Genomic DNA, 9,616 nt, shown 5'->3' with positions numbered 1-9,616 from the left:
ATATCTCATAAATCTATTCTTATTACCTTAGATTAATTTCAGTTGTTATTTCATATAACAACTAAATTGAAGATAAGCTTGTCATTGAATCTTTGCCTTTGGCCCCTTTTGATCTATACCCCATCTAGTTACTGGAGGGATATGTCTGTTTCAGGCTAGCTGGATTTCAGTGGCCTCTATGCTCAAGTCCAAATACCTTTGCATGGCATATACCGTCCAATGTCCAATCTGCTTGGGGCTGGAGTCCTGTTAGATGAGCAGCTGAAGGGGTCATCTGTCTGGCCAGCCAGTAGAACATGCAACTCTTGATCTTGGGGCTTTGGGTTGGAGCCCCATGTTGGTTGTAGAAAATTACTTAAGAATAAAATCTATTAAAAAAAAAATGTGGGACGCCTGGGTGGCTCAGTTGGTTAAGCAACTGCCTTCGGCTCAGGTCATGATCCCAGCGTCCTGGGATCGAGTCCCATGTCGGGCTCCTTGCTTGGCAGGGAGCCTGCTTCTCCCTCTGCCTCTGCCTGCTATTCTGTCTGCCTGTGCTCTCTCTCCACCCTCCCCCCCGATAAATAAATAAAATCTTAAAAAAAAAAAAAAAGTAAGGAGCTCAGGGAGGAGTCTTAGCCAGGCTATCTCAGAGTGTGCCATGTTTTTAGTACAAAGCAGTCCTCCTCAAAGGAGAAACTACCTGGAAAAGAGGTGGGTTGGTAGAGGGTATGACCACACAGGAAAAGTGAGACACCAAAGCCAGAACAATATGAAAGAAATTATAAAAGAGAGTGCTATGAAGCAGGAGGCAAGAAGGAGAGATTCTTCTTTTTATATACTTTGTATTTTATTTAAAATTAATAAAATGATAAATAGTTTTAGGTAAACAACCATTCAGTACATTTAACTGGATAATATAAAAATGTACACACCCACTAGCATGTAGGTCCTTAACCAATATTGAACACTTCAGTCTATTTAGAGTCTTTTGGAGTTCCGAAATTTTTTTAAAACAGTTTTATTTTCTTCAAATTCTCTTTTGGCCCAAGATTTTATTGCAAATACATCATCACACCATCTGTCAGCAGCTTCTTTGGTTACTTTACTTGCTTGGCCTATTTCCTCTATAACTTCCAGGTCACATTCTTTGTATTTTTCTACTTCTGCCTTTAGTTGTTCCCTTTGGTCTCAAAGTTGAAAAAATACTTTTGCTAGTATGATTGGTTCATGTCAACTAATTTTAGCTTCTGCTTTTTGGTAGGTCTGTATGCTTTTGGCTTCTCTCATGTAACTGAGATTCCAGAACCTCCTACCTACATTTCCTCACATGAAGAATTTTACTTGGAAAAGCCCAACAATCAGAGGTTCCAGTCCTCTCTCAGCCAACTACAGCAACATCAACTAAGCTTGGAAGGACTTCTGTTACTGACAGAGCAGTAATGTCTTTCTTTTGGGGAAAAATCTTCTCCATGTCTTTAATTGAAGTACTTTTTTAATCTCAAAAAATATTTCCATCATGCAGGCTCTCTTTTCATCTGCCCTCAGTCCTTTTTCCTTTGACAGGATTTAACCTATCATGACAAGGAAGTAAGAGTGCAGTGTTTCCCAAATAAAGCGAATAGCTCCTTATTAACCAGCAGCGGAAGCACAGAAGGGCAAGAGTTCCTGCCCTTTAGTGAGAAACCATTGGATATTCACAGAAATCATCTAATTAGCATTAAGTGAAGAATTGTTAAGTTACTTTTGAGGTTGTGAGCTATTCGGAAATGTGCACATATTACAATACATAAAACCACTTCTTTGTCAAAGATCAAGAGAATCTTTAGGGATCTCAGGCGTCCCATACGCCTGCCCACCAGCTGGCTGACACCTTCTTTTCTGGGTCCTGATAAGGGGCTTCACCTTTGGTGGCCCTAATCTAGGAGCCTGGGGCACTGGTCCCAAAGTGCCTCGAGGTCGTTTTGAGGCTGCAATGCTCGGGTCTGGAAAGCTCAGTTTGTTCAACGGAACCTGCCCTGGAGGGTGTCGGGGAGACCTTGGGGTCAGAATGGAGGGAGTTAGTGGGTCCCCACGCTCCCCTCCCACAGCCCAGGGACACTGAAAAGGAAACGACACCAGGGTCCCATGAAATTTTCCTTTTTGGAGGAATTTGTTGGTTTGTGGTGAGAAAAAGAACTGCATTGGAATCATGTTCACCGTCTTTTCCCAAGCAAGTGGGGTCAGTGTTCTCTCTCAGGCTGGGTGGGCACCACCCTTCCGGCGCTGCTTGGGAACACCAAACCTATCATGCTCTTACCTCTGCCTTTTTGGGAGCTGCTCCCTCTGCTTGGAAAGCTATACTCAAGGTACTCGCAGAATTATCTCCTACAGACCAAAGCTCAAAGTTAGCATGTTCGGAGAAGGCCTCTCTGCACCTCCCCCACAGACCTTTATTTTCCAAGAATAAAGCACCTGTTCTTAGACCAGTCACACCTTTGTAATATTGCTGCTACTTGACTTACCACTTTGCAGGTAGCTTTCTGATCGTTGACAACCTTACTCCACTTTGCTTGCACAATGTCTGGTATATATCAAACTCTTAAAATGTTTTCAGTGCTTAAAAAGTCAAATATTATCTTAATTCTTTCCCCATGAAGTCATGGTAGAAAGAGAAGAAAATCATCACCTCTAAAGGATACTGTTAAAAACATAGAAGTTGATTTTATACTAAAAGAAGGTTTTAAATTAGTTCACATTCTTTTCCATACTTTTTGTTGTTTCATTTGTTTTATGATTTTGAATGTTAAAGTGATATGAAGCAATCAGCCTAAAGAGATCAGAATTTTATATTGACAAAATGACAAAATAAGATTCAGTTTAATGAATATGTAACATCTACTGTATTTAAAACTCTAATCATTGGGGATGGGGATAGAGATGGCCGTTGAATGTAAGGTGGCATTCTGGTTAAAATTTGATTTCGAGGGATTTTGAGATTATGATGAGTGGAATTTTTATCCTTCCAGTCAACAATTTAAAATTTCCAGCTGTTGTAGAATTGGAGGAAATGGCAACTTCTTCATCCCTCTGCTTCTTTTTCTTGAATTTGTCCCTTAGCCATCTAGGCATAAAGCAAGTTTTTAGAGCCAGCTGTCCAGTAAGATGACATCAGAATCTGTGTTCCAGTAATAATAGAAATATTTGTGTCTGATGAAGCCGGGGGAGATTTATTGTGGATTCTGCTGTCTTTTATGGGTGCAAATGCTTCTGGTTTCACAGGTGTGATGTTTATTTAATTCCGAATAACTTAGATTTTGCAAAATGTGGTGTTGACTTATTGCACCAAGGGAAATAGAACAGAGGAAATGGAGACAAGTCTTCTCCTAGGGCTCCCAGGGTTCTTGGACTTAAAATTAGACTTGCTGGTGAGTTTTCTTTCTTTACTTTTTTTTGAAAATGTACCTTCTGAAAATAGAAGTGGTATTTTAAGTCTTTTCAAAAAATATGTACCCCATATATAAAGTCTATGAGATTCCTGCATAAATGATCTCAAAACATACTGTCTACATTCTACTGTTTAAAAAATTGTGTAATGTATTAAAGCATCACTTTATGTACCATCTATGAATGTTCCCCTACCTATCAAAGTGGTATTTTTTTCTTTTCTTTTTTTTTTTAAAGATTTTATTTATTCATTTGGCAGAGAGAGAGATATCACAAGTAGTCAGAAAGGCAGGCAGAGAGAGAGGGGGAAGCAGACTCCCCACCAAGCAGAGAGCCCGCCACGGGGCTCGATCCCAGGACCCCAAGATCATGACCTGAGCCAAAGGCAGAGGCCCAACCCACTGAGCACCCCTCTTTTCCTTTTTAATTATGAAAAAAATAAATGTCTGCTCTAACATCTCTGGTAACATGAAAGCATATGGAAAAAATATATATTATATATACTTTTTAACTTCTTTCTCCCCTCTCATTCCAGAGCTCCAGAAGCCACCTCTATTTTCGGTCAGGTGTACATCTTCCTAAAATCCTTACTATGTGTTTTAGTTTCCTAGGGCTTCCATAACAAATACCATAGACAGGAGAATTAAACAACAATTTATTGTCTTATAGTTACAGAGGCTAGATGTCCAAGATCAAACAGTTGGCAGGGCCGTTTCTCTGGAAGCCTCACTCCTTGGCTTGCAGATGGCCACTTTCTTGCTGGGTCCTCATATAATCTTTTCTCTCCCGGGTCTCTTTGTATGTCCAAATTTCCTCTTCTTATAAGAACACAAGTCAGATTGGATTAGGGCCCACATTAACAGGCTCATTTTACCTTAATTGCCTCTTAAAAAGCTCTATCTCTGAACACAGTCACATTCTGATGTATGGCAGTTAAGATTTCCACATTTGAATTTTTGGGGGGGGGGCGAAGCAATTCAGTCCATAACCCTATGTATGGATACAATATCTATTTCTAGCTTAGGAAGGAGTATAGTATGTATATTTTCTTGTGATTTTTCACTTAACAATATAACAAGATCATTCCATGTTGATAGTTGTTCTTTTCATAGACTACATATTTCCCTGGTATAGGTAACCCATAACATTTAACTATCACATTGTCAGTGGATATTTAGCTTGTTCGCAGTTAGTTGCTATCATATACACTTCAGTATTGGATATCTTTGTAAAGGCATCTTTTTTTTTTTTTTCATATAGGTGATTAGTTCTTTAGGGATAGATTGAGAGGATTGGAAATTATGGGTCAAAGTGTAGACAAGTTATATGTTTTAAAATATTTGGGGCACCAAGGTGGCTCAGTGGGTTAAGCCTCTGCCTTCAGCTCAGGTCATGGTCTCAGGGTCCTGGGATTGAGCCCCACATCATGCGCTCTGCTCAGCAGGGCGCCTGCTTCCCCCTCTCTCTCTCTGCCTGCCTCTCTGCCTACTTGTGATCTCTGTCTGTCAAATAAATAAATAAAATCTTTAAAAAAAATAAAATCAAATATTGCAAATCGTGGTCCCAAGAGGTTCAATTTATATTCACAAGAAGAGAACTTGAGAGTGACTGTCAATCTTAACACTCACCAACTTTGAATATTATCAATATATTTTTAAAATTTTATATATATGATGGACAACTTACTGTTTTAATATGAATTTCTTTTATAACTGAAAAAGTTGAACATCTTTTAATAGGTTTCATATGTAATTTTGTAATCTTGTGAAATGTCCTTTTATTTTTTAATTTTTTTTTTTACAGATTTTATTTATTTATTTGACAGACAGAGATCACAAGTAGGCAGAGGAGGCAGGCAGAGAGAGGAGGAAGCAGGCTCCCTGCTGAGCATAGAGCCTGATGCAGGGCTCCATCCTAGAACCCTGGAATCATGACCTGAGCCGAGGGCAGAGACTTTGACCCACTGAGCCACCCAGGCACCCCGAAATGTCCTTTTATATCAGATGTCCATTTTTCTATTGGGTCGTTGGTCTTTTTCTCATTTATAATGGGTCTTCATATGTGATGACTATCCTTCATTTGTTAATAGATTTTAAAATACTTCCTTCAGATATGACTAGTGTTTTGTTTTGTTTGTGGGTTATTTTGACCTAAAGAGGTTTTACGTTTTTATGTGATCAAATATGTACATATTTTCCTTTTAAAAGTTTGTATATTTTTTCTGAATGCCATTTCTTTTAATACACAATGGCACTTTTCCTATATTTTCTTTGGTATGAATTAATTAAATGTATGTATTTATTTATTTAATCACAGAAGTCCTTGTTTTAAACTATACAGAAGCACTTAGTGAAATATAAAGGTCTATTTTACTTTTCCATCTTACCTATACACCCATCTCTACTTCCCCTACCTGGACAACCAGCATTTATTGCTTAGTACTTAGCATCCTAGCTTCTTCACTATGAACTTATATATATCTGTATCTCTCATTAATAAAAATATAAGTAAGATCAAGATTTATGTCTGCTTATTTCACTTACTTTTTCCATGCAGCAGTGTGTCTCCAAAACTTTAAATGTCAAGACAAATAAGTCTACCTTATTCTTTTTGGTGTCTTGGAAACTTTAAATGTCAGTACAAATAAATGTACCTTACACTTTTGTAGCTGAATGTGTTACAATATACTTAATTTAACTACTTCTACAGTGATAAACATGCAGTCCTTTTCAAATTGTTTTTCCATTATCACAATTTCAGAAAGTAGAATGTCAGTTTTGGTTATTAATGTTTAGATTTTAGTCTAGCTGTTATGTTTTCAGAAAACATGAGATAAAACTGCTATATATATATATATAATTTATTTATTTATATATTTTTATATAGAAATTATTATACATATCTTATTTATTTATTTATTTATTTATTTATTTATGATTTATTTATTTATTTGACAGAGAGAAAACACAAGCAAGGCAGAGTGGCAGACGGAGAGGGAGAAGCATACTCCCCTCTTAACAGAGAGCGTGACATGGGGCTCAATTCCAGGAACCTGGGATCATTACCTGAGCCAAAGGTAGATGTTTTATGGACTAAGCCACTAGTCAGCCATCTTTTCTTTATCCATTTGAAATGCTACTTCATTGTGTTTAAAACAATATTATGCCTAATTCTGCTTCTTGAATCACTTTTATCATTTTCCTATTTCTATTCCAAAACAACACAGTTTTAATTATTGAATAATTATAAAATGTTTGGTTGTCCGCTACAGCAAGTTAATCTATATTACAATTTTCCCCCCTATGAGTATTTCAGTAGTTCTTTCCACTTGATATCCTTAATGAGCTAGAAACAGCTTGTCAAAATATGCATTTTTTGGAGGCTCTGATTTAGATTGATTGATTTGGCAAATATTGACTTTTTTTTTAAATAAAGATATTATTTATTTGTCAGAGAGAGAGAGTACACACAAGCAGACAGAGAGAGAGGAGGAGGAAGCAGACTCCCTGCCAAGCAAGGAGCCCAACTCGGGACTCAATCCCAGGACCCCAGGATCATGACCTGAGCTGAAGGCAGTGGCTTAACCAACTGAGCCACCCAGGCATCCCGGCAAGTATTGACTTTTTTAAAGTATTGAAACTCTTAGAGTAACAATGGTTAGGTCTTTATTTTTTGTGGTTTTCTGTTCTGTTTTTTAATAAAGGTTTTTTTATAATGGAATTGCATTTTAAAAAAAAAATACATTCCTAGGTGCAGTATTGTTTTTGTATTGTAAGTGGGATTCTTTCTTACTACATTTTATGATTGGTTATTGCAGTTATATAGGAACATTATTGTTTTCTTTGGTTGTTTATCTTGCATCTCATTAAGAACTAACCCTGTCCTTAAGGGTTTACAAATTTAATGCCAATAAAAACCAATAGTTAAATTAGAACATAAGGATAATTAAAGGCACAATTATGTGTTTTATTTAATTAATTTATTTTTAAAAAAGATTTTATTTATTTGACAGACAGAATTCACAAATAGGCAGAGGGGCAGGCAGAGGAAGACGAGAAAGCAGGCCCCCCCCTCTGAGCGGAGAGCCCGATATGGGGCTCCATCCCAGGACCCTGGATCATGACCTGAGCTGAAAGCAGAGGCTTAATCTACTGAGCCACCCAGGCGCCCCCAGTTGGGTGTTTTAATATATAAATTACTTTCAGAGCTCTCAAAGTTTCAAGCAAGTTTATCATGGTCATACAAGGCTTGTTGGAGGCGCAACTTGACCAGTCCTTCAAGAAGATGCATCTGGGGGCGCCTGGGTGGCTTAGTGGGTTAAGCTTCTGCCTTCGGCTCAGGTCATGATCTCAGGGTCCTGGGATGGAGCCCTGAATTGGGCTTTCTGCTCATTGGGAAGCCTCCCCCACCCCACCCCCTGCCTGCCTCTCTGCCTACTTGTGATCTCTGTCAACTAAATAAATAAAATATTTAAAAAAAAGATCCAGCTGTCTAATCAATGGGTTATAGTGAATAATGGCAAAGAGATGAGACTGAATATGATACATACTTAAAAAATGACTAGCATTTCTTGACAGATCAGAGGATGAAGTCTAAAACCAAACAATGAACCAAAAGTAAAGGTGGGGGTTATTATGGAAGCTCCTCAAAGTGAGTATTTAGGATTTAACTCAATAAATAAAGGCAATCAGTTTGGGGTCAGAGGAGGGACATTCAGGGCATAGGAGTTGTATAAGTTTTTGGCATTCTGGATGGAATTTCGAATCGAGGTCGCCCAGTAAAAGACTATTTAAGTAGTGTAATATCACAGAGAAAAGGGCCTAAAACAATGCAGTAAATAAGTCATTTCCAAAGAAGACACAAATAGGATTTTAAAAGGCTGAATAAGAAAGAAAAGCACAATATTTACAAATTTTTATCATAGTAGAATGGAATAACAGTGATATGATTACCAGAAGTGGGTGGGAAGCTATTCTAATGAAAGACAAACAAATTGTGTATTAGAATATGTTTAACTAAATTTTGAAATAGAAAAGCACGTTTGGTATGAAACAGAATCTTGGTGATTGGTGTACTGAAATAATTCTACAGCATAGCACACTTCTGTTTTTCGAGCAAATCACCATTTCCCAATCTATTTTTGGTTCATGATGTAGTAAGACTTAATCTTTCTGGGGTAACTTTTGATGTGGTTAAAAGTGTTCTGTTTTTGCTTTTGTTTTAGTCAAAAGTTATGAAAACAGTGAGAAATGATTAATTGGAATGGGTTTACAGAAAATATGACTTTCTAAAAAGTACAGCTCTGTTCACGTTGAGCCCTTTATAAAGGGTATTTTGTTCCATAAAGGGTAAAGACATTAGATTTCTTTTAAACTTAAAGGTCACATGTATGGGAGATAGGAGGGAAAATGAACAATGCTTTCAAGAACACTGCAAAGGAATTGTTTCTGTTGATGTGTAGTACAGATTTTTGAACCATAGAAAGTCACAAAATGTAATTTATGACATTTCTACATATAATAATTTGTTTATATAATCAATAAACAATTATTGACTATTAAATATTACAAGCAATAGAAACATTTCAGTTTCATAAAAATATGCCCAGGAAATCTCAAAAGTAAGTGGGAAATATTTGGTTAACAAAAATAAATTTCTGGAATTCCAGAGTGCAGCACATTATAAGGGCCAACCAGAAAAGAGCATTTCAAGGATACAGAGATTTCTAGTAGGAACTCAATTTATTTGATACTTAATTCTAATTACCTATTGACAAAAATAGTTTAAAAATATAGAAAGGTTTGATTGAAAGCTGCCATCAGGTTTTTGGACTTTTTGTTTTATGTGCAGTTCTACCAGTTTTAACACATATAGATTCATGTAGCCACTACCACAAGCAATATATAAACTAATTCTATCACTAAAAGAGTCCCTTATGCTGCCCCTTTGTCATCATTTCCTTCCTAGACCACTAATCATTGGCAACAATTTATCTTTCCTCTGTCACTATGGTTTTGTGTTTTTGAGAATATGCATGTTACAGTATACAGTATAGTTACAGTATGTAACTTTGGAGACTGGCTTCTTTCACACAGCATAATGGCTTTAAGATTCATCCAGGTTGTTGTGTATAGTCATAGTTCATTCCTTTTCATTGCTGCAGTGTTGTTTCATTGTATTTAGACCTCCTTGTTTATCCATCCTCCATGAA

At 37.0% G+C, this 9,616-nt stretch overlaps 1 pseudogene across 1 annotated transcript; it reads right to left on the bottom strand.

Annotated features, from left to right (window-relative positions):
- Positions 1-960: 960 nt before the first annotated feature.
- LOC309859307 (meiotic nuclear division protein 1 homolog pseudogene) lies at positions 961-2,172 on the bottom strand (annotated as a pseudogene). The gene is made up of 2 exons: positions 1,885-2,172; positions 961-1,536 (listed from the first exon to the last, which is right to left on the bottom strand). The product of its transcript is annotated as a meiotic nuclear division protein 1 homolog pseudogene (transcript).
- Between the last annotated feature and the right edge of the window lie 7,444 nt (positions 2,173-9,616).

The sequence above is a fragment of the Mustela nivalis genome (assembly GCF_964662115.1).
Source record: "Mustela nivalis genome assembly, chromosome: 2".
Classification (NCBI taxonomy): domain Eukaryota; kingdom Metazoa; phylum Chordata; class Mammalia; order Carnivora; family Mustelidae; genus Mustela; species Mustela nivalis.
Note: the sequence above shows the minus strand (reverse complement) of the source record. Positions and strands in the feature narration are given on the sequence as shown.